We start from the raw sequence: 26,680 nt of genomic DNA, 5'->3' as shown, positions 1-26,680 counted from the left end.
ATAAGTTCTTTAAGTACTAACAACTTATTAAGTTCATTTAAATATATATATTTTTATTTGAATGTACACAAATTGTCAAATTTTCTCATACTTGTACACAGATAACTTAATTTCAGTATTTTTACTGAAATTTTTAAGAATTCTATATAAAAATAAGCCTCCTCAAATAAGTTTTATTAAAAGATTTAGGATGAGATGAATTCAAGATGCCAATTATAATTAAGATGAAGGAAGACATCAGGTAAGCAAATTTATAAACATCACATTCTTATGTTTGTCTTGCTTGTTACTTCACATCCACTACCCATATTTTATACATCACAAATATATTTTTATATACCATAAATACTTTTTAAAAAAGATTTTATTTATTTATTTGACAGAGAGTGAGAGTGATCACAAATAGGCAGAGAAGCAGGCAGAGAGAGAGGGGGAAGCAGGCTCCCTGCCAAACAGAGAGCCTGATGCGGGGCTCAATCTCAGGACCCTGAGGTCATGACCTGAGCTGAAGGCAGAGGCTTAATCCACTGAACCACCCAGGCGCCCCTACCGTATATACGTTTAAACATTTTATTGGATGCCTAAGCTTGTGCTAACATAGCAACTATTGGCCTCATCTGGCTATTAGGCACTTAAGATGCGTATAGTCAAAATTGCAACGTGTTCTAATTACAAAATACACACAAGATTATGAAAACTTAAACTGAAAACAAAATAAAAGATCTCATTAATAATTTTATTTTTATTGAATATAAAATTCATATCATGTCCATATAAGTAGAAATATGCACAAACATAGCAAATAATATAGTATATTTCATTAATATTATTGTTAATTTCAGTATTAATTTTAATGTTTCAAATTAAATCATTATATTACTTAAACCAATTTCACTTATCAAATGTGGCTGCTACAAATGTTTAAGTTACTTGTAGCTCACATTATATTTCTATTAGGTAGTGCTGCTCTAGGGTGTTCTAATTAACCTGGAAAATGAAAATAAGGAAAGGACAACCATGATTATTCCTTCTTGGTAGAGAATATCCAAAACTCTCTTGTCATGGCCCCTAGGACTTCCTTATTCCTCAGGCTGTAGATAAGGGGATTGAGCATAGGGATGAGTATGGTGTAGAAGACTGCCAGAATCTTATCTTCTGCTGGTGACCAAAAATTCCTGGGCCGAAGGTAGGTGTAGACAAAAGGTGCATAGTAAAAGGTTACTACAGTTAAATGTGTTGAACAGGTGGTGAAGGACTTTTTTCTTCCTTCCTTTGAGTGCATGTGGTAAATAGCAAAAAGAACCCGTCCATAGGAAGCAGTAATGCCAAGGAAAGGAAAGAGGAGAAACAGACTTGTACTCACAAAAACCATGTACTCATAGACCCAGGTGTCTATACAGGCCAAAGGCAACATGGCTGGTACATCACAGAAGAAGTGATCAGTGGCCCTGGACTGGCAGTAAGGAATATGGAGGGCATAGACAGTGTGTGCCAAGGAGTTGATAGACCCCAAAATCCAAGATCCTATGGTCATTTTCACACACATCATTTTACTCATACAGATGGGATAATGGAGGGAGTGACAGATGGCCACATAACGGTCATAGGCCATGGAGCATATCCTTCAGAACATGCCATGGTCAGGAAGAAGAAGCTTTGCACCCCACATCCCGGGAAGGAGATACGTTTCTGGCCGGACAGGAAGTTGAATGCCATCTTTGGGACAGTGGTGGTGATATACATTAGGTCCATGAGGGACAGCTGGCTGAGGAGAAAGTACATTGGTGTGTGAAGCTGATGATCTAAGCGTATGAGGTGAATCATGGTTGAGTTACCCACTGAGGCAAGAACGAATATGAAGAGGATAAGAAACAAGAGAAGCAGGCCAGTTTGATTGGAGGGAAACAACCCCAACAAAATGAAATCATCTGAAGTTTGGTTCCATTTCTCCATGAAACTGTACTGTTTTAATTCCTTTGAAAGAAAAAGACAAAAACAAAGCACAAAACAAGAAATAGACAAAACAGGGTTATAAAAGGGAACTCTTATTTTGCGAATGTTTGTTTAGAATGAATTGTCTTTTTTTTCAATACTGAAGCTTCGATAGAATCAAGTTTAATATCTGAATTGAAAGCTCCCTTCCAATTTTCTTTGGTAAGCACTACAACAAGTGATCTTAAGTATAAATCCTAGTATCACAGCCAACAAAAAATAAACCACATAACTAAAACATCATTCTCTCTATAACTCTTGGCTATGCACATCTCTCAGAATTTACAAAAATGTCATAGGAATCTCTGTTTCCTAGTGTCTCTCAACACAGCATATTTATGGTAATGACTGTATTATTTGACTCAAAAACTTTGCATATGCTAAATTCTAAGTCCTCTATTATGTAGCTCTCTACTACATCATTAATTTCTGGTCTTCTCCAAATGACACTACTGCAGCCAGGAAAATGTTCATACTCTACCTCTGATATTCTTTTTATTTCTGTACCTTCCTTAAAAATATGTCCACCACCCAAAATCACTAGCCTTGAACAGACTTTGTGAGATCCACACTAATTGTAAAGTATTTGAATATTCTATCTTCCGTTAATCATCTTTACATTTTTCAAAGCTCTAGAGAACCCAAAGTTAAATGCACAGATTTTCATTCCTAATTTCTTTTCTTGAATAATTATTACTCTTTTATAAAAGACCTGTCTTAATTCCAGATTTTGGACTAGGTCAAGGCATTGTAGTATTAGAGAAGATGCTTTTTCCCTTTTTCTGTACTTTAGTTTCTATACAGTAGATGGCAGCATAGCCAATCAATTGAAAATCTCTTCCAGAGACACAGGTAGAAGCAGGATAATACTCTTGAATTGTAGTTTAGACATTTGTAATTACCCTCATTGGGCTTAGGAGAGGCAATATTAGCCTGGTGATGGGTATTAAGGAGGGCCCATATTGCATGGAGCACTGGGTGTTATATGCAAACAATGAATTATGTAACACTACATCAAAAACTAATGATGTACTGTATGGTAATAACAGAATTTTAGTATTATATTATATATACTTAATATTTTAATGACATACATTTTGGTGTGTTTAATTCCATCTTAAAATTTGGGAAGTTTTAGTACATTAAATCATTACTGTGAAAATTAAAAATACTGTAAAATCACAACTCTGTGAACACAAATCCACACACAAAAAAGGGCTTGAACTAAGGAAAAAAAAAAGAATGGCGATATTAATATCTTGTATTAATTATTTAGAACAATCAAGAAAACATTTCTTTTCTGGAAAATTTTTCTAGCTTCTAATGTCCACTCCTCTCATTGAAAATTTTTATGTGTAACTCAATATTTTACAGGTTTTCATTTTGTCTTTGTCAACTCAATTCTGGGAGTTTATTCTTTTATCTTTTTAAAATTTAATTTAGTATGATTAATGTTTTATTTACATATAATGTATTATTTGCTTCAGGGGTACAGTTTTTTCCTTTTCTTCATTCATTCTCCCAAATATGCATAAACTATGATTGTGGCTCTTATACTTCCTATATATATTTTTATTTCTTCCTTTATCTAGATTTGATGTGATAGGGGAATTTCTGCTCTCTGTGAGTTCCTTTTCTGAGGGAGACACCTGATGCCCTGTTACATACAAGAGTTGGGTAATATTGGGTTACAGATTTTTTAACAGTAAAGAAAATGAATTAATAGTTTGCTATAATTATTTGCATCTTATGAACTTAAGTCAAATGTTACCTTATGTAATATTGGTTAATCATGAGAAAAGTGTGAAAAAAAACTTGTAATAGAGAAATGGGAACACATTTTTATAGTTCAATTGTTAATACAGGCTAACAAGATATACATAGTAACGTAAGAGGTGAAACTTATCATTGGACATGAGTGTTAGATGGAATCATAGATGTCCTTTGCTTTTTATAACTTTCTAAAAATAAAAACTGATCACCCAACATATAAGTCTAAAAAAGTACAGTCACCATAAATATAAAACATGCATTCTGTCCAACAATGTTCACTAAGTTTTTTTTTTTAATTTATTTTCAGCATAACAGTATTCATTGTTTTTGCATCACACCCAGTGCTCCATACAATACGTGCCCTCCCTATTACCCTCCACCTGTTTCCGCAACCTCCCACCTCCCGCCCCTTCAAAACCCTCAGGTTGTTTTTCAGAGTCCATAGTCTCTCATGGTTCATCTCCCCTTCCAATTTCCCTCAACTCCCTTCTCCCCTCCATCTCCCCATGTCTTCCATGTTCTTTGTTATGCTCCACAAATAAGTGAAACCATATGATACTTGACTCTCTCTGCTTGACTTATTTAACTCAGCATAATCTCTTCCAGTCACGCCCATGTTGCTACAAAAGTTGGGTATTCATCCTTTCTGATGGAGTCATAATACTCCACCGTGTATATGGACCACATCTTCCTTATCCATTCGTCCATTGAAGGGCATCTTGGTTCCCTTCCCAATCTTCCCACAGTTTGGCGACCGTGACCATTGCTGCTATAAACATTGGGGTACAGATGGCTATTCTTTTCACTACATCTGTATCTTTGAGGTAAATACCCAGCAGTGCAATTGCAGGGTCCTAGGGAAGCTCTATTTTTAATTTCTTGAGGAATCTCCACACTGTTCTCCAAAGTGGCTGCACCAACTTGCATTCCCACCAACAGTGGAAGAGGGTTCCCCTTTCTCCACATCCTCTCCAACACATGTTATTTACTGTCTTGCTAATTTTGGCCATTATAGCTGGTGTAAGGTGATATCTCAATGTGGTTTTTTAAAAGATTTTATTTGTTTATTTGACAGATAGAGATCACAAGTAGGCAGAGAGGCAAGCAGAGAGAGAGAGAGAGGAGGAAACAGGCTTCCTGATGAGCAGAGAGCCCTATGTGAGGCTCCATCCCAGGACCCTGGGATCATGACCCGAGCCAAAGGCAGAGGCTTTAACCCACTGAGCCACCCAGGCGCCCCTCTCAATGTGGTTTTAATTTTAATCTCCCTGATGGCTAGAGATGATGAGTATTTTTTCATGTGTCTGATAACCATTTGTATGTCTTTATTGGAGAAGTGAAATTGTTTTTTTGTTTCTTTGTTTTTTATTGTATGGCAGTACTGTTAGGTACTGAGGTGCTTTGATGATTAAAATACCCACTATTCTACAATAATGTAAAGTTTAGTAAGTAATACAGACAAGAGAATGATAAACTCTTACCTGCAATCTAATGTTGTAAATTAATTAGCTCTATAAAAAAGGGTAGTATAAATGACTAAAAAGACAGATGGATAAGGGCACTCGAAGAAGAAGAAGAAGAAGAAGAAGAAGAAGAAGAAGAAGAAGAAGAAGAAGAAGAAGAAGAAGAAGAAGAAGAAGAGAAGAGAAAAGAAAAAAAAATGAAAAAGCCAGTCTGCAGAGGCAACATTCATACAGGTCTAGTTAAAGAATTTTCAACTTGAGTGAACACAGGTAAATAGTGAAACATATTTAGTTTTTCAGGACAATAGTGCTGACAACAGGGTGTTTGAAGTACAGGGTATTAGGACATTTGTATAGGAAATATCAGACCATCGAAGGACTTGGATTTTGTTCTGGGTGACATGAGAAGTGAGTGAGAGGAGCATAATTTTATCTACATTTCTAGAAGTAATGCAAGATGATCTGGGTGGGTGGGGATTTGCAAGGAGTGCATGTAGGAGACTAGTGATAAAGGAAACAAAACATTTCCAGAAGTAGAATATGACAGCATTTCCATATGGTGGTATTAGTTATTCACAGGGGTTAGACTCTACATATTTAATGTTGATGTTTCTTCTAGTGATAATTAAATTCAATGATAAATGCACATCCCCTGGGATATACCATGGTTGTGAGTGCAGGATGCCTAGCAAACATTAACCTGCTATGACCTGTTATGTCTAACCTGTTATGATCTTCAACAGGGTGCTGATACAAAAACATCAGTAAAATGGTTGCATATTCAATAATTTGTTCATGTCCATCTGCATCACCTGACCTTTGAGCTTGACCCTTTATGCTGGGGATTATTTTAATTTTAAATAGAAACTCATAAGGCCTGGACAAATCAGGAGCATTGATCACCATTTGGGGATAATGTAGTATTTGATGAACATTCCTTCTTTATGGTCTCATACTGCAACTACTTCATAATGCCTCAAAACCTATTATTTGCCTGATGAAATGAACCAAAATTTGTTTTAGATCTCAATTAGTATAATCTTTCATACTTTGAAAAGTTGACCAGGTCACTTCACAAATCAACCTTTAGAACATGTGGCCTGAAAATAAGGGGAAAATAGGCTTTGAGGTACTTTCCCCCCTTCTTTGTTTAGTTAAAATGTAGGGGAAGAAATGCATCAACCAGTTCTCCCAGGAGGTGTGTTTCCAATAACAAGTACTGAACAGGTAGAGCAGATGTTTATGTATTCCACCAGTCAATTTGTAAGGAGACATGTATGCATTTTGATTTTCTGTTGCATAAATTAGAGTTCAGAATGTCATAAAGATTCTTTAATGATCGCTTCAATAATTATTATGTATCCCAATTGACAATGGGCATCTTGTCAGGCAAGGGAAACCAATCGTTACTTTCAGGATCCTGTACATCTGGGACTTAAAGAATTCAGGACATGGCACATAGAAGCTAGAGTCCATCTATTTTCATTGAGAACAAACAGATTTCTTTGCTGGGCTTGGGAGCATATTTAATTTACTGGAATCACATGAAATACCACTCCGTTTACATTATGGCTTAGAGAGTATTTTTCTTATAGCTACAAATTGAGTCTACCTTGAATGTTTCCCATGATCATCTTAAGAAGTACATTGCTGGCTTTTATATAGTTAAAAGGAAAAAAAAATCCTCAACTTACAGGACTTCTATATGTAAATGTGCCTATCCCCAATCCTAAATTCACTTACAAAAGTTACAAGTCAAGCACACTTTAAAAGTTTTATAGACATTTATGGTTTGTCTCCCTCCCAATCCCATCTTGTTTCATTTATTCTTCTCCTATCCCCCTAATCCCCCATGTTGCTTCTCCATGTCCTCATATCAGGGAGATCATATGATAGTGGTCTTTCTCCGATTAACTTATTTCACTAAGCATGATACCCTCTAGTTCCATCCACATCATCGCAAATGGCAAGATTTCATTTCTTTTGATGGCTGCATAGTATTCCATTGTGTATATATACCACCTCTTCTTTATCCATTCATCTGTTGATGGACATCTAGGTTCTTTCCATAGATTGGCTATTGTAGACATTGCTGCTATAAACATTCGGGTACACGTGCCCCTTTGGATCACTGCGTTTGTATCTTTAGGGTAAATACCCAGTAGTGCAATTGCTGGGTCATAGGGTAGTTCTATTTTCAACATTTTGAGGACCCTCCATGCTGTTCTCCAGAGTGGTTGCACCAGCTTGCATTCCCACCATAAATGACTCTTAATCTCACAAAACAAACTGGGGGTTCCTGGGGGGAGGTGGGGTTGGGAGAGGGGGAGGGGGTTATGGACATTGGGGAGGGTATGTGCTATCGTGAGTGCTGTGAAGTGTGTAAACCTGGCGATTCACAGACCTGTACCCCTGGGGATAAAAATACATTATATGTTTATAAAAAAAAATTGGAAGGGGAGGCGAACCATAAGAGACTATGGACTCTGAAAAACAACCTGACGGTTTTGAAGGGTTGGGGGTGGGAGGTTGGGGGAACAGGTGGTGGGTAATAAGGAGGGCATGTATTGCATGGAGCACTCGGTGTGATGCAAAAACAATGAATACTGTTACGCTGAAAAAAAATAAATTAAATGCTTATTGTCTTAAAAAAAAAAGTTTTATAGACAATCAGCCCAAGACCAATAATCAAATTGTTAATCCGAGCCTCAGTTTATTCAGTCCCATCAATGTTATAAGGTGTCTATGAAGATTGAATTAAGTGAGTTATGTGTGTTTGACACATAGTCACTTTTCAATAGGTGCCTATCTCCTTTGTCCATTTCATATCTTAACCATTGAGAAGTTTCAGCTCCAGATAAGTCAAATGACTTAATTAAGATCACAAACACCACTCCAGGGCTACATATTGCATAATTATATCAGGGTCTCCTTATCTTTCTCTTTCTCCTCTCCTCTTCTCTCCCCGACTCTCTCTTTACATTTTAAGTTCACTCTTGGCTTTTCCACTTGTTTATTGAACTTCCTTTTCTTTACACAGCAAAAATTATTTCTCTAATCTCCAAAATATTTCCCTGGGTATATGAAACACAAGTCAACTTGATTCAGTAGTATTACTATGACTCACTTTGTCTGAAGTTCTTGAGTTCGTATTTTGGCAGAGGATATCTTTATATTGAAACGAGTGCCTGTTAACAGTCCACTGAGTCATTAAAAACATTTAAGCACCAAACATTGCTGATATGGTCACTAAGACGATGCCACAAGATCATATTACTGATCACTAGGTTCTGCATCGGATCAAAATTCTCTAACAATGAAGGACTTTTCTTCATCTGCTAAAATTTAGGAGAGGGAAATTACCAAGGACACTTTGTAACATCAGTCACTCACTTCCATTGCTCATCAGTCTCTTTGATGTAAAACCAATAGCCAGCCACATTTAGAGTCCTGTTGCACAGATCTTGTTGGAATCAGAAATTAACTTACACTTCCCTAGTGAAACTTCCTCCGCCTTTCACATGTAATAATTAATTAAAACATCTTCCTGTCCTATTACCTTGTCCAGTGAAAGAAGACTAAGACATTTCACACCTAATCCTCGAAGGTTCTACTGTTGGAAGATGGAAGGATGAGTTGCTATATTTTATATGCAAAACCGTACATCACCAAGCCTCAGATATTCCTCATTCTTCTGTAATTGATCCCCAATGTCCAAGTCTACAAGGGCCAAAATCTTAGGAAATTCACATGACTTTGCTTATTTAGAGATCCACCCAGTTCTGCATATAGATAGAATGAAGTAATCAACCCAATCAATGCAGTTGCATTCTGCTGATCAGAATTAGACTGAAAAGGGATGCATTTGATTATTCTATAATATTATTTGAGAACTATAAGAGAGGCCAGATAATGCTTTCTGAACTTTTGTAAGTAGGAGAACTAAGGATTAAAGATATGCAGGAAGTGGGGTACCTGGGTGGCATAGTAGGTTAAGCATCTGCCTTTGACTCAAGTCATGTTCTCAGGGTCCTAGGATGGAGACCCTTGTTCAGCTCCCTGCTTAACAGGGAGTCTGCTTCTTCCTCTCCATCTGTCCCTCACCCAGTCATTCTCTTTCTCACTCTCTCTCTCTCCATCTCTCCCAAATGAATAAATAAAATAATTTAATAAGGAATGCATAAGTGCTCAGATAAATAATAACAGAACTAGTATAGGGTCAGTCTCTTACCCTCTGTTTACTGAGATGCAGAATTATGGATGAACATGAATAAATGAAATAATGCTTTGTCAAAACACTTTCTTCTGCTTGTAGAGGTATAAGACAGTTGATCCATGAACACATTAATCTGGCCATGCGTCCTACTGAAGTGTCAAGTTAGTTCTTAGAGACAGTGCAATAAAATAAGCACTTATACTCAGAGAGAAAAGTTTATCCTAGAAGACACCACTGATTAGAAATTGGACTGGGGAAAATCACTTAAAATTCTACCTTCTCCTGAAGTTTTAAATTGGTTCTAGTCAATATTCTAATAAATAAATGGGGGATATATGTTAAATGTTTAAAAGTACCTGCTGCAAAGGATAGGTACAATAGATTTTAGGACCTCATATTCTACTAAATTCACAGATTTATACCTCAAAGAAGGTGGATTCAAAGTAATTTTGAACTCTTGCTTTTTATTTAAAATGGGGCACATCGCCTAGTAAAAGGTGGAAGTGTTCTTTAGTAAGATATTACTAAATAAATATCAGTATCCATATTTTTAAATTTTTTAATTTATTTTTAATATCTTTTCAGTGTTCCAGAATTCACTGTTTATGCAGCACACACAGTACTCCATGCAATACGTGCCCTACACAATACCAACCACCAGGATCACACCCCCTGCCTCTCCAAAACCCAAAGATTGTTTTTCAGAGTCCATAGTCTCTCATGGTTTGTCTCCCCCTCCAATTTACCACAACTCACTTCTCTCCGTCTCCCCATGTCCTCCGTGTTATTTCTTATGCTCTACAAATAAGCAAACATATGATAATTGACGCTCTCTGCTTGACTTATTTCACTCAGCATAATCTCTTTCATTCCCATCCATTTTGATACAAAAGTTGGGTATTCATCCTTTCTGATGGAGGCATAATACTCCACCATGTATAAGGACCACATCCATTCGTCCATTGAAGGGCATCATGGTTCTTTCCACAGTTTGGCAACTGTGGCCATTGCTACTAGGAACACTGGGGTACAGATGGCCCTTCTTTTCACTCCATATGTATCTTTGGGGTAAATATCCAGTGGTGCAATTGCCGGATCATACAGAAGCTCTATTTTTTAATTTCTTAAGGAAACTCCACACTATTTTCCAAAGTGGCTGCACCAACTTGCATTCCCACCAACAGTGGAAGAGGGTTCCCCTTTCACCACATCCTCTCCCACACACGTTGTTTCCTGTCTTGTTAATTTTGTCCATTCTAACTGGTTTAAGGTGGTATCTCAATGTGGTTTTGATTTGAATCTCCCTGGTGGCTAGTGATGATGAACTTTTATTCATGTGTCTGTTAGCCATTTGTATATCGTCATTGGAGAAGTGTCTGTTTATGTCTTCTGCCCAGTTTATGACATGATCATCTGTTTTTTTGGGTGTTGTGTTGGAGAAGTTCTTTATAGATCCTGGATATCAGCCCTTTGTCTGTGTTGCCATTTGTGAATATCTTCTCCAATTCCATGGGTTGCTTCTCTGTTTTGTTGACCGTTTCCTTTGCTGTGCCGAAGCTTTTGATCTTGATGAAGTCCCAAAACTTCATTTTTGCTTTTGTTTCCTTTGTCTTTGGAGACATATCTTGAAAGAAGTTGCTATGGGTGATGTCGAAGCAGTTACTGCCTATGCTCTCCTCTAGGATTCTGATGGCTTCCTACCACATGCTGAGGTCTTTGATCCATTTCGAGTTTATCTTTAAAGTATGGTGTAAGAGAATGGTTGAGTTTCTTTCTTCTACACATAGCTGTCCAATTTTCCCAGCACCATTTATTGAAGAGACTGACTTTTTTTTGCACTGTATATTTTTTCCTGCTTTGTCAAAATTATTTGACCATAGAGTTGATGGTCCATATCTGGACTCTCTACTCTGTTCCACTGGCCTATGTGTCTGTTTTTGTGCCAATACCATGCTCTCTTGGTGATCATAGCTTTGCAGTAAAGCTTGAAATCAGGCAACGTGATACCCCCAGTTTTGTTTTCCTTTTTCAACATTTCCTTAGCAATTCGGGTTCTCTTCTGATTCCATAAAAATTTTATGATTGTTTTCCCCAGCTCTCTGAAAATATTATATACATATTTAAATGTGTGTGTGTGTGCTTGTATATGTGTGTGTGTGAGAGAGAGAGACAGAGAGAGAGAGATGGCAAATATGATGAAATACAAAAGTGGAGAAATTAATTACACAGCTTTATATTTGATGATGGGATAAGTTATAGACGCATACATTTTGGCTGTTACCTTCTTTTATTAAAATATCAATGTTTCCCTCTCTTTTGTTGTTATACTCTTTGTTTTTCTCTGGCTAAAACTGCAAATCAGATAAGCCCCACTCTCAAACTGTTATAAGAAGCACAAAAATCAATTTAAATAAATTAAACATGGTTGGAGAAATGTCAGAACCTTGCTGACAAATCTTACTTTTCATTTATGAACACATTTTTTTAAAGTTGGTTCCTCTGCAATATCACAATGTAGACATATTGTCTGCAGGAGTACACCAAACTGTTAATCCACATTGCATATTCCTGAACTTAGATAGGAAAAGAAAATAAATATATTAAGAAAACACAATCAGAACTGAAATTACCCTGCCACTAACTGTATTAGTGTTCCCCATTATTGATGCATATAATTAGTTTTTTTTCCCTTTCACAATGCATGAAATGACATTGCTCTTCCCCAAATCCACTCCTTTTTTTTTGTGCACAGGACCCATACCTTCTCACCATATCCTATTTCCATTTCCATCTTTGCTGTGTCACTGTCATGTATAATGACAGTAAAGGTTTGGATCTTGCCCTTCAAACTCATAAAAACTGGAGACACTGAGCAGATTTTTTTTTTAATTCTTTTTCAGTGTAACAGTATTCATTGCTTTTGCACCACACCGAGTGCTCCATGCAGTATATGCCCTCCCTATTACCCTCCACCTGTTCCCCAACCTCCCACCCCTCGCACATTCAAAACCCTCAGGTTGTTTTTCAGAGTCCATAGTCTCTCATGGTTCATCTCCCCTTCCAATTTCCCTCAAGTCCCTTCTCCTCTCCATCTCCCCATGTCCTCCATGTTCTCTGTATGCTCCACAAATAAGTGAAACCATATGATACTTGACTCTCTCTGCTTGACTTATTTCGCTCAGCATAATCTCTTCCAGTCCCGTCCATGTTGCTACAAAAGTTGGGTATTCATCCTTTCTGATGGAGTCATAATACTCCACCGTGTATATTGACCACATCTTCCTTATCCATTCGTCCTTTGAAGGGCATCTTGGTTCTTTCCACAGTTTGACGACCATCGCTGCTATAAACATTGGGGTACAGATGGCACTTCTTTTCACTACGTCTGTATCTTTGGGGTCAATAACAGTAGTGCAGTTGCAGGGTCATAGGGAAGCTCTATTTTTAATTTCTTGAGGAATCTCCACACTGTTCTCCAGAGTGGCTGCACCAACTTGCATTCCCACCAATGGTGGAAGAGGGTTCCCCTTTCTCCACATCCTCTCCAACACATGTTATTTACTGTCTTGCTCATTTTGGCCATTGTAACTGGTATAAGGTGGTATCTTAATGTGGTTTTAATTTGAATCTCCCTGATGGCTAGTGATGATGAACATTTTTTCATGTGTCTGATAGCCATGTGTGTGTCTTCTTTGGAGAAGTGTCTGTTCATGTCTTCTGCCCATTTTTTGATATGATTATCTGTTTTGTGTGTGTTGAGTTTGAGGATTTCTTTATAGATCCTGGATATCAACCTTTTGTCTGTACTGTCATTTGCAAATATCTTTTCCTATTCCGTGGGTTGCCTTTTTGTTTTGTGGACTGTTTCCTTTGCTGTGCAGAAGCTTTTGATCTTGACGAAGTCCCAAAAGTTCATTTTCGCTTTTGTTTCCTTGGTCTTTGGAGACATATCTTGAAAGAAGTTGCAGTGGTTGATATCGAAGAGCTTACTGCCTATGTTCTCCTCTAGGATTCTGATGGATTCCTACCTCAAGTTGAGGTCTTTTATCCATTTCAACCTTATCTTTGTGTATGGTGTAAGATATTGGTCGAGTTTCATGTAAGTATTTTGTACATAATAAAGAAAACATTTCAAATTAAAAAAAAAAGTTGCTGTAAGAATTCAGCTTTAACGTTCTCAGGATAACAATGACAACAACAAAATGACAGTTATGTGAGATGAAGGATGTGTTAACTAACTATACTGCGGTAAATATTTAGCAATTCATATGTATACTAAGTAATTAATTTATAAACCTTAATATTATACAATTTATATGTCAATTATATCTCAACTTATATTTTTATTTATTTTTTGGTAACATCTTAAAATTATTTTATTTTCATTGTTCCAAGATTCATTGTTTATGCACCACACCAAGTACTCCATGCAATATGTGCCTCCCTTAATACTCACCACCAGGCTCACCCAATTCCCCACCCCCTCCCCTCCAAAACCCTGTTTGTTTCTCGGAGTCCATCGTCTCTCATGCTTTGTCTCTCCCTCTTATTTACCCCAATTCACTTTTCCTTTCTTTGTCCTAATGTCCTCTATATTGTTCCTTATGTTCCACAAGTAAATGAAACCATATACTAATAGTCTTTCTCTGCTTGACTTATTTCACTTAACATAATACTCTCCAGTTTCATCCATGTCAATGCAAATGGTGGATATCCATTCCTTCTAATGGCTGAGTAATATTCCACTGTATTTATGAAAGACATTCATCTGTTGCAGGGCATTTTGGCTCCTTCCACAATTTAGCTACTGTGGACATTGCTGCTGGAGTGCTGGGGTTTTATGTGCCCCTTCTTTTCACTACATCTGTATGTTTAGGGTAAATACCTAGTAGTGCATTCGCTGGTTTGTAGACTAGCTCTATTTTTAATATCTGGAGGAACATTCCACACTGTTTTCCAGAGTGGCTGTACCAGCTTGCATTCATGAACAGTGTCAGAGGGTTCCCTTTCTTCACATCTTTGCGAACACTTGTTTCTTGTCTTGTTAATTTTAGCCATTCTAACTGATGTAATGTGGTATCTCATTGTGGTTTTGATTTATGTTTCCCTGATGGCTAGTGATGTTGAACATTTTTTCTTGTGTCTGTTAGCCTTTTGCATGTCTTCTTTGGAGAAGTGTCTGTTCAGGTCTTGTGTCCACTACTTGACTGGATTCTTTGTTTTGGGGGGTTGAGTTTGAGAAGTTCTTTATCAATCTTGGATGCCAGCCCTTTACCTCTAATGTCATTTTCAGATATCTTCTCTAATTCTGTGGACTGGATCTGAGTTATGTTGACTGTTTCCTTTTCTGTGCAGAAATTTTTATCTTGATGAAATTCCAAAAGTTCATTTTTGCTTTTGTTTTTCTTGTTTTTAGAGATGTGTCTAGCAAGAAGTTGCTGTGGCCAATGTCTGAGAGGTCACTGACTATTTTCTCCTCTAGGATTTTGATTGATTCCTGTCTCACATTGATGTCTTTCATCCATTTAGAGTTGATCTTTGTATATGTGTAAGAGACTGGTTTAGTTTCATTCTTCTGCATGTGGTTGCCCTGTTTTCCCAGAGCAGTTTCTTTTTTTTTCTTTTTTTTTTTATTTGACAGAGAGAATTCACAAGCAGGCAGAGAGGCAGGCAGAGAGAGAGGAGGAAGCAGGCTCCCTGCGGAGCAGAGAGCCTGATGCGGGGCCCGATCCCAGGACCCTGAGATCATGACCCGAGCCGAAGGCAGAGGCTTTAACCCACTGAGCCACCCAGGCGCCCCCAGAGCAGTTTCTTTAAGAGACTGTCTTTTACTCATTCTCATTGGATGTTCTTTTCCTCTTTGTCAAATATTAGTTGACCATAGAAATGAGGAATCATCTTTGGACTCTCGATTCTGTTCCATTAATCTATGTGTCTGTTTTTGTGCCAGTACCATACTGTCCTGGTCATCACAGCTCTGTAATAGAGCTTGAAGTCAGGCAGTGAGAAGCCATCAGGTTTGGTTCTCTTTTTTGGTATTCCCCTGAAAATTTGGGGTCTTTTTTCGTTCCATTCAAATTTTAGGATTGTTTGTTCCAGCTCTGAGAAAAATGTCAATGGTATTTTGATAGAGATTGCATTGAAAGTGTAAATTGCTCTGTGTAGCTTAGATATTTTAACAATGTTTATTCTTCCAATCCATTAGCATGGAATATTCTTCCATCTCTTTGTGTCTTCTTCCATTTCTTTCATAATTGTTCTGTAGTTTCTAGAGAATAGATCCTTTACCTCTTTGGTTGGGTTTATTCCTAGTTATCTTATGGTTTTTGGTGCTTTTGCAAATGGAATTGATTCCTCAATTTCTCTTTCTTCATCTACATCATTAGTGTATAGGAAAGCAACTGATTTCTGTGCATTGATTTTGTATCCTGCCAAGTTGTTGAATTGCTGTTTGAGTTTTAAGAACTAGCGGGTTGAATCTTTTGGGTTTTCCATATAAAGTATCATGGCATCTGTGGAGGAAAAAAAGCAAAAATAATAACAAGCCAAGCACTAGGCCTTACATATTTTATATCTGAGTATCACAAAACTCTGCAAAATAAGCAATATTATAACCTTTTATTATTATTATTATTATTATTATTATTAAAGAGATGTGGTCACTATAAATTTTATCCAAACCATCATTTACAAGCTATTACAATAGATATAAGGATACATTTTGTGTTGTGTATGTTTTATATAGTGGAATAATTATACAAACTTTCAGATACTTCAAAGTATTTAATTCTTCAGCATTTCCTCCAAAAGCATAACTCTTCAAAAATGCAAATATTGCTAACTTTTGGCTTTTCAAGTCTAGCGACTATGGGTGTTCAAATATTTTCATTTTGGAATCTCACTCTTGAAATTTAACAAGGACCCTAAAAAAATTCTTTATGTGGGTTATATCTATTTATATTTATCATACTGCAAATAAAAACTTGGAAACTTTTTTTTTTGGTCAGAAAAGTTGATTGAATGATAGTAAAGCGATAGTACAAACTTCTCAAAGAGGGAGGGGACCTGAGAGGGTTATGTCAAAATTTGGAATCTTTATTTTTTATTTTTTATTTTATTTTTAAATTTTATTTTCTTTTTCTAGTGTTCTAAGAATCATGGTTTATGCACCACACCCAGTGCCCCATGTCATATATGCCCTGCTTAACACCTGCCACCAGACTAACCTATCCCCTCACTCCCTTCCCTCTAAAACCCTCAGTTTGTTTCTCAGAGTCCACAATCTCTCATGGTTCATCTCTCCCTCCAATTTACTCCAATTCACTTTAATTTGGAAACTTTTTAAAAAATTCAATTTTAATATAACCCCCCAAAATGTAACAGGTAAGCATAGATAACACATGTTTTATGAAAAATAACTGTTGTTTTTTGTTTTTGCAAAACAAATGTCTACTGAGAAGAATGACATTGCTTTATATTTTTGCAAATCTCTTAATGTCTACTTATTGGTGAATAACTGGATTCTTATATCTACTTTCTGTATTAAGTTGTACATTGTTTATGTTGATGTATATAAAGAAAATCCATCCTCACCTAATATGTACTCAGAAAAGAGAGGAATTTTATCAAATGTGGATATTCGTGTTTATTTCTACTCAATCAAAGCTAGATAAGGCAGTTTCTTAACACATAGCTGCAATGTAGAATCTAAACCAAATCATTGAACTTTCACACTGAAGAGTACTACTTTAGCTTCACCTTGAATGTATATTTTAACTAGATGCACAGCTTATTTTATAACATGCGAACATTACTCATTTGGACATATTGCTTCATTATCTTATTATGTCATACAATGTTAACACATTTCCTAATTTTTTAAATTTCTTTTCAGTGTTCCAGAATTCATTGTTCATGCACCACACTCAGTGCTCATGCAATACGTGCCCTCCTTAATACCCACCACTAGACACATTTCCTAATTTAATTTTTAAAAATTCACATTCATAAATACTATCAGTGACCTCACAAGAAAAGTTTTTAAGTGTGGGGAAGCTATCAAGTCACATCAAAGTATTCCAAAATTTTAATATTCATTTTAAAGTTAAAATTTCACCATGGCAATAGTATTATCTGTTGTTTTCCTTCAAAAACAAAATATATATCATAGTTTTCAGGTTTTTTTTAACCTCCACTAGTTAGATCATTTAGATTTAGTTTTATTAACCCACGCTATTTTTGTCTAATTGCTCCAGTTCCTTTTCTTCCACAGGTAAACTGTACCCTTATTGTATGTTTTATCTCATTAACATATTATTATAATAAAATTTAACTTGTGCTACAACACTCACTTCTTAGTTGCCCATTTGATTTTCAACTGTGATAACTTAACAGCAATTAGTAATAATTTTGTGAAATCCCCATCCTTTGGAGTCATCTCCTTGCCAATTATTTATTCATTAATTCAAATGAATATGTATAGAATGCAAAATATATGATAATGATTGTGATTTTTTTAATGAGGTTAAAAGTGAGCCCTGTATTATTTCTGATTTCAAGGAATTTTTAAATAAGCAAGAGAATTAAGTAGCGACAGAAGAAATTATACTACATTTTTAAAGATTATAGTCAGTATAATTCCCATGGCTGCCCAAATTACTCATCCAAATTCTAGAGACTATTAATATTTTGATTGTTGCTCCTGTAATTGAGTCATCTCATAATTTCATTATATATATAGATATATCTATATCTATATATATATACACACACACAGAGAGACAGAGAGAGACAGAGAGAGATTGATCTATATATGTACCCATCAGTGACACATGGGGTATACTTCTCCCAAGCTATATGATATATACATATATAAGATAGGTATACATATCTATGTCTATATATATCTATATATCTGTATGTATATCCCCACTTAGTAAATAGGAATATAGTGTAAATAGACATGAAAGGAGGTGAACATTTTATGATTAAATGTGATTCTATAATCACATTATTACACAATTTAATATATATATTTGCTCAGCTCAGCAATATATATATTTGCTCTATATATATATATTGCAATTATATATTGCTCAGCTCAATATATATATATTTTTTCTCAAAAAAGAATGAGATCTTACCAAGTGTAATAGCATGGATAGACCCAGAGATCATGCTAAGTGAAATAAGTCAGAGAACGACAAGTATAATATGATTTAATTCACATGTGGAATATAAGAAACAAACAATAACAAAGGAAAAAATAAAAAATATTTTTAATTATATACATATAATTTACTACATACATTCATTTATTAAATATTTATTTATTTATTATATTATTATATTAGTATATATATTGTTATATTATATTATATTATATATCTATTATATTATATATTATATTATATTTATTATTATATTATTTATTTATTTAGTTTATCTTTGAATTCAAGTTAATTAACATAGAATTTAATATTAGTTTTGGGTGTACAATTCAGTTATTCGACAGTTACATGCAATACCTTGTGCTCATCACAACAAGTACACTTAAAGACAGAGAACAAACTGGTAGTTGCCAGAGGGGCAGTGCGAGGGAAATGGATGTAGTGGATAAAGGACATTTTTAAAAATATTTTATTTATTTGACAGAGAGAAATCACAACTAGGCAGAGAGGCAGGCAGAGAGAGAAGAGGAAGCAGACTCCCTGTGGAGCTAAGAGCCTGATGTGGGTCTTGATCCCAGAACCCTGGGATCATGAGCCAAGCCAAAGGCAGAGGCTTTAACCCACTGAGCCACCAAGGTATCCCTGGATAAAGGACATTAAAAGTACACTTATTTTGGTATTTATTCTTGGGGGAGGAGTCAAGATGATGGAGAAGTAGCAGGCTGAGACAACATTAAGTAGCTGGAGATCAGCTAGATAGCTTATCAAGCCATTGTGAACACCTACAAATCCAACAGGAGATCGAAGAGAAGAGCAACAGTTTTAGAAATGGAAAATCGACCACTTTTTGAAAGGTAGGACTGGTGGAGAAGTAAATCCAAAGGACAGGAAGAAAGACCGTGGGGGGGGAGGGGCCAGCTCCCAGCAAGTGGCAGAGCAATGGAGCACAAAATCAGGACTTTTATTTCATTTTATTTAAAGATTTTATTTATTTATTTGACAGAGATCACAAATAGGCAGAGAGGTAGGCTGGGGAGGTGGGAGCAGGCTCCCCGCCACGCAGAAAGTCTGATGCAGGGCTCTATCCCAGGATCCTGGGATCATGAACTGAGCTGAAGGCAGAGGCTTCAATGCACTGAGCCACCCAGGTGCCCCCAAATCAGGACTTTTAAACGTCTGCCCCAATAGGGACTTCAGGGGCTAAACTGGGATGAAGCCCAGGCAGGGTCAGCATGGCCCCAGGTCCCATGGGGTCACAGAAGGATCGGGGATGTCTGAGTGTCACAGAGCTTTCAAGTATTAGAGCAGGGAAGCCAGTTATAGAGACAGAGCCAAGGAGTGAGCTCTCAACTTGGGGTTACCTTAAACCATAATCTGTGGCACAGGCCACTGCTCTGTGAGTGGGGTCCCCACAAGATCCATGGAAGACATCCCATGGAAGAGCTCGGGGATTTGCGGGGTTCAGAGATTCCAGGTGAAGCTGCTTTCCAGAAACAGTGATGCTTGGTCACAGGCTGGATGAGCCTGGAGCATGGCCAGAGGCCAGGGAGATGGGAGTGATTGAGCAATTTTCTCTGAGGGCACACTGAGGAGTGGGGCCCTGAGCTATTGGCACCTCTGGGCTGGAGATTGGGAGGCTGTCACTTTCATTCCCATCCTCTGGAATTCTACAGAAAGCGTTCAGGGAACAAAATCTCCCGAAAATGAACCCGAGCAGATTACTTAGCCTGACTTCTGGTAAGGGTTGTGCAATTCCACCTCAGGTAAAGACACTTGAGAATCACTACAACAGGCCAAGACCAAGTTCACTTACTAAGAAGAACAGCAGAATTCCAGAGGAGGAGAAAACAAAGCATGGAATTCATGGCTTTCTCCCCATGATTCTTTAGTTTTGAAGTTAATTATTTTATTTTATATTATATTTTTTCTAAATCTAATTTTTTAAAAATTTTACCCTTTCCTCTTTTAACGTTTTTTAACTAGTTTATCTTAAAAATACATTTCATAAAAAAATAATCTTTTTTGAACCTTCATTATTATAGTCACATTTTATCCTTCATTATATCTAACTTCATTTTTTGTATACACATAGGGATTTTTCTTCTAAAAAATTTGGGGTACAACTTCTTCTAATAGATCAAAATATACCCTAAATCTAGATTTGGGCTTGTTCTAGTCTCCAGCCCGAGTAAATTCTCTCCACTTTCTTTTTCTTTATCTCCCAACCAGCTTACTTTACCAACTCCTTTTTAGAAATTTTTAAAAAAAATTTCATCTTTATAGGCATATTCCACCCCTTCATTGTTTTTACTCTGATATATGTTTTTCATTCTTTAAAATTTTGGGATGCAGTTTCTTCTAAGAGACAAAAATACTCCCAAAATTAAGTGGGTGACCCCATTCTATTCCCCAGTCAAATATATATATATATATATGTATATATCTATATGTATATATATATTTTTCTTATATATATATGTATATATATTTTTTCTTCTTTATATTTTTTCTTTATTTATCTTCTTTTTAAATTTAAATTTATATTTAATTTATATATATATTATATATATTTAATTTATATTATATATAATATATAATAAATAATATATATTAATTTATATATATAATATATATGTAATATATATAATATATATTATATTAAATTAAAATTTAAATATATATGTGTATATATATGTATATATATTTTTTCTTCTTTATATTTTTTCTTTATTTATCTTCTTTTTAAATTTTTTTTTCTTTTTTTCTAAACTTCTTTTTTATCCCCTTTCTCCCTCCCATTACTTGGGGTCTCTTCTGATTTGGTTAAAGCATATTTTCCTGAGGTCTTTGCCACCCTTTTAGTATTTTATTTGCTCCTTCATATACTCTTATCTGGACAAAATGACAAGGCGGAGAAACTTACCACAAAAAAGGAACAAGAGTCAGTACCAAAGGCTAGGGACCCGATCAATACAGACATTGGTAATATGTCAGAACTAGAGTTCAGAATGACAATTCTCTAGGTTCTAGCCAGGCTCAAAAAAGGCATAGAAAATATTAGAGAAACCCTCTACAGAGAGATAAAAGCCCTTTCTGGAGGAGAAATAAAAGAACTAAAATTTAACCAAGCTGAAATTTAAAAAGCTATTAATGAGGTGCAAAAAGAAAAGGAGGCTCTTACTGCTAGGACGAATGAAGCAGAAGAAAGAATTAGTGATACAGAAGTCCAAATGACAGAGAATAAAGAAGTTGACCAAAAGAGAGAAAAACAAATACTGGACGATGAGGGGAGAATTCGAGAGATAAGCGAAATCATAAGCTGAAGCAACATTAGAATAATTGGGATTCCAGAAGAAGAAGAAACAGAGAGGTGAGCAGAAGGTATAATGGAGAGAATTATTGGGGAGAATTTCTCTAATATGGCAAAGGGAACAAGCATTAAAATCCAGGAGGTGCAGAGAACCCCCCTCAAAGTCAACAAGAATAGGTCCACACCCCATCACCTAATAGTAAAAGTTAAAAGTCTTAGTGACAAAGAGAAAATCCTGAAAGCTGCCCGGGAAAAGAAGTCTGTAACATACAATGGTAAAAATATTAGATTGGCAGCAGACTTATCCACAGAGACCTGGCAGGCCAGAAAGAGCTGGCATGATATATTCAGAGCACTAAAGGAGAAAAACATGCAGCCAAGAATACTCTATCCAGCTAGGCTATCATTGAAAATAGGAGAGATCAAAATCTCCCAGGACAAACAAAAACTGGAAGAATTTGCAAACACCAAACCAGCTCTACAGGAAATATTGAAAGGGGTCCTCTAAGCAAAGAGAGACCCTAAAAGTAGTAGATCAGAGAGGAACAGAGACAAAATACAGTAACAGTCACTTTACAGGCAATACATGGCACTAAATTCCTATCTCAATAGTTACCCTGAATGTTAATGGGCTAAATGCCCCAATCAAAAAAACACAGAGGATCAGAATGGATAACAAACAAACAAACATACAAACAAACAGAACCCATCAATATGCGGCTTATAAGAAACTCACTTTAGACCTAAAGACACCTCCAGAATTAAAGTGAGGGGGTGGAAAACAATTTACCATGCTAATGGACATCAGAAGAAAGCTGTGGTGGCAATCCTTATATCAGATCATTTTGATTTTAAGCTAAAGACTGTAATAAGAGATGAGGAAAGAAACTATATCAAACTCAAAGGGTCTGTCCAACCAAAAGATCTAACAATTTTAAATATCTATGCACCTAACATAGTGCCAGCAAACCACAAAAATCATTAATAGCAAAATCAAAGAAACTCATCAAAAAATAATACAATACTAGTAGGGGACTTTAACACTCGCCTCATTGAAATGGACAGATCATATAGAGATTATTAATAATCTATTTGAGATTATTTAGGATTAGGTTTGTTAATAAGGATAACATAGGAGAAAATGTTTCTCCAACTTTTTGTGTCTTATAGGTAACTGTCTGTTGTATATTATTATATTTGGGACATTTTTTGTTTGTTTTTTTTAACTCTACTTTAGAAGTAAGTGGACATAGCTGAAGAAAACTGGAATTTAAACTAATAGTTGATATGCTAGTTTTTGTTGCATTAATAAACAATGTAGATTACCAATGGGAAAAAAAAACTCTCAAATTATCTAAAGACAGACAAAAAGTAAGAAAAGCAACTAGAAACAAAAGGAATCGAAAAAGTCTAATAAAAGTATAGACTTGAATCCAAGTCTATAAACAGTTATGTTTAATGCAAGTAATGTAAATATTCCCATTAAATAAAAAACAACAATCATATATAGGCTAAATTCAGTTACCTCAATAAATAATGTAAATACTTTGCTCAGTTTCTGGAACTGAGCTTTTATTATTTATTTATCTATTTATTTATTTATTTATTTATATAATGTGAGCTAGCGTTTTGGTTTTCTTTTTCAGTCTGAGCTAGCTTTTATCTGAATTTACTGAAGTGATATTGCAATGCATTTCTTTGAATACTTAATGTAGATGAGATCAGTTACAGTAGTGCCTATGTTCATAATAATTAGTAATTAATTAACATAATTATTTTCTAACTTATCATAAGAAAATATTTTCTAATTTAAAAAGTGTGGACAGGGTGCCTGGGTGGCTCAGTGGGTTAACCCTCTGTCTTTGGCTAAGGTCATGATCTCAGGGTCCTGGGATTGAGCCTCACATCAGGCTCTCTACTCAGTGGGAAGCCTCTCTGCCTGCCTCTCTGCCTACTTGTGATCTCTCTGTCAAATAAATAAATAATATATATTTTTTAAAAAATAAATAATAAGTGTGGACAAATTTAGTTTTTTTGAAATTTCTTTTCAGTGTTCCAGAATTCAATGTTTATGATCCACAGCCAGTGCTCCATGCAATAACTGCATTCCATAATACCCACCACCAAGCTCTCCCAATCCCCTATACCCCTCCCTTCCAAAACACTAATTTGGTTTCTCAGAATCCACAGACTCCATGGTTCGTCTCTCCCTCCAATTTCCCCCAACTCACTTCTCCTCTCTTTGTCCCCATGTCCTCCGTGTTATTCCTTATCCTCCACAAGTAAGTCAAAAACATAGGTTAATTGACTCTCTGTGGTTGACTTATTTCACTTAGCATAATCTCTGCCAGTCCCGTTCATGTTGATACAAAAGTTGGGTATTCATCCTTTCTGATGGAGTCATAATACTCCACCGTGTATATGGACCACATCTTCCTTATCCATTCGTCCATTGAAGGGCATCTTGGTTCTTTCCACAGTTTGGCGACCGTGGCCATTGCTGCTATAAACAATGGGGTACAGATGGCCCTTCTTTTCACTACATCAGTATCTATGGGGCAAATACCCAATCATGCAAATGCAGGGTAATAAGGAAGCTCTATTTTTAATTTCTTAAGGAATCTCCACACTGTTCTCCAAAGTGGCTGAACCAACTTCCATTCCCACCAACAGTGTAAGAGGGATCTCCTTTCTCCACATCCTCTCCTACACACGTTGTTTACTGTCTTCTTAATTTTGGCTATTCTAACTGGTGTAATGTGGTATCTGAATGTAGTTTTGATTTGAATCTCTCTGATGGGTAATGATGAACATTTTTTAATGTGTCTGTTAGCCATTTGTATGTCTTTATTGGATAAGTGTCTGTTCATTTCTTCTTCCCATTTGGGGGCATGGTTATCTGTTTTGTGTGTGTTGGGTTTGAGGAGTTCTTTAGAGATCTTGGATATCAGCCCTTTGTCTGTATTGTCATTTGTGAATATCTTCTCCCATTCCATGGGTTGCCTCTTTGTCTTTTGGACTGTTTCCTTTGCTGTGCAGAAGCTTTTGATCTTGATGAGGTCGCAAAAGTTCATTTTCTCTTTTGTTTCCTTTGTCTTTGGAGACATAACTTGAAAGATGTTGCTGTGGCCAATGTCGACAAATTTAGAATATTAAAAAAAGACAAATTTTACCTTTCAAAAATAATTTATCCTAAATTTTTAAAAAGTTTTTTTGTCATAAGAAAAGCTGTTTCAGCCATGTCAGGGTAAAAGTCTAGATTTACTGGAATTTTGAAGTGTGATAATAACATTTACTTATTTCCTTTATTCTACTATTTGGTACATATTGGAGATATTTATGCTCAGTTTTCTGTTATGAGTAGAGATGTTAAATATACTTCCTATATTTATACATGATTAATCACCAATTAATTCCATTTACTTATTCAATTGTTTTAATTTAAAAAAGTTAATAACCTTTTGTCTTACCTGATGTACATTGAGTAAGTCATGGAGAAGCTTCTCAAAGATATGCCATAGTTTTACCCAATCCAAGATCTTCTTGAAACAAATATATAGCAAACATTTAAATAATTAAGACAACAAATGATAGTTTTTCTTATATTTTATCAGGAATATAGTACTATGCATGCATTAGCTAAATTTGAAGCTCCAAAAAATAAATATGTATTTGTGAACTGGGTAGACCAGTCTGAAAATTTATGTTGCAATGGAAAGTTTTTATAATGCAAATAGATAATCTGACATATTTTATAGTCTTACACATCCTAGGCAAAATAATTTATTTGTGATCATCAGAGCTATGTAAATTGTCTGCAAAATCTACATAATCATTTGATGAGCACTCTTCACATTGATAAATTTAGAGTTATTTATGGAATATATTTTTTTAAATTTTTGGAGTGGTTCCAAATCCCTTTATTATTATTTTTTAAATTCAATTAGTCAAGGTATAATACACCATTGTTTTTTTCGTTAAGATTTTTATTTATTTATTTGACAGAGAAAGAAATCTCAAGTAGGCAGAGAGGCAGGCAGAGAGAGGGGGGAAAGCAGACTCCCTGCTGAGCAGACAGCCTGATGCAGGACTCGATCCCAGGACCTTAATACCATGACATGAGCTGAAGGCAGGGGCTTAACCCACTGAGACACCCAGGCGCCCCCATCATTGGTTTTTGATGTAATGCTCAATGATCATTATTTCAGAATAACCTCCAGTGCTCATCATATCATGTGCCCTCTTTAATGCCCATCACTCTGTTATTCCATTCTCCACCACCTCCCTTTCTACAACCCTTGGTTTGTTTCCCCCAGTCAAGAGTCTCCTATGGTAAGTCTCTATCTCTGATTTCTTACAAATTTACTTCTAACTTTGAATTTGGGTTAATAATACTGAGTTGAGGGACGCCTGGGTGGCTCAGTCGGTTAAGCCTCTGCCTTCAGCTCAGGTCATGATCTCAGGGTCCTGGGATCGAGCTCCGACATCAGGCTCTCTGCTGAGCAGGGAGCCTGCTTCCTCCTCTCTCTCTGAGTGCCTCATTGCCTACTTGTGCTCTCTCTCTGTCAAATAAATAAATAAATAAAACCTTTAAAAAATAATACTGAGTTGACACGCTAGTTAATTTACTTAATTTTAATAGCCAAACATTTAAATGGATATGCTTTCAAATCAGAATAAAATCAGGGGGCACCTGGATGACTCAGTGGGTTAAGCCTCTGCCTTCAGCTCTGGTCATGATCTCAGGGTCCTGGGT

The 26,680-nt window shown here is 36.0% G+C and overlaps 1 pseudogene; it reads right to left on the bottom strand.

Moving 5' to 3' along the window:
* Positions 1-1,021: 1,021 nt before the first annotated feature.
* LOC123938076 lies at positions 1,022-1,953 on the bottom strand (annotated as a pseudogene).
* Positions 1,954-26,680: the final 24,727 nt, after the last annotated feature.

The sequence above is a fragment of the Meles meles genome, chromosome 3 (assembly GCF_922984935.1).
Source record: "Meles meles chromosome 3, mMelMel3.1 paternal haplotype, whole genome shotgun sequence".
Lineage (NCBI taxonomy): Eukaryota > Metazoa > Chordata > Mammalia > Carnivora > Mustelidae > Meles > Meles meles.
The sequence above is the reverse complement of the archived record's forward strand: the minus strand, read 5'-3'. Positions and strand labels throughout refer to the sequence as shown.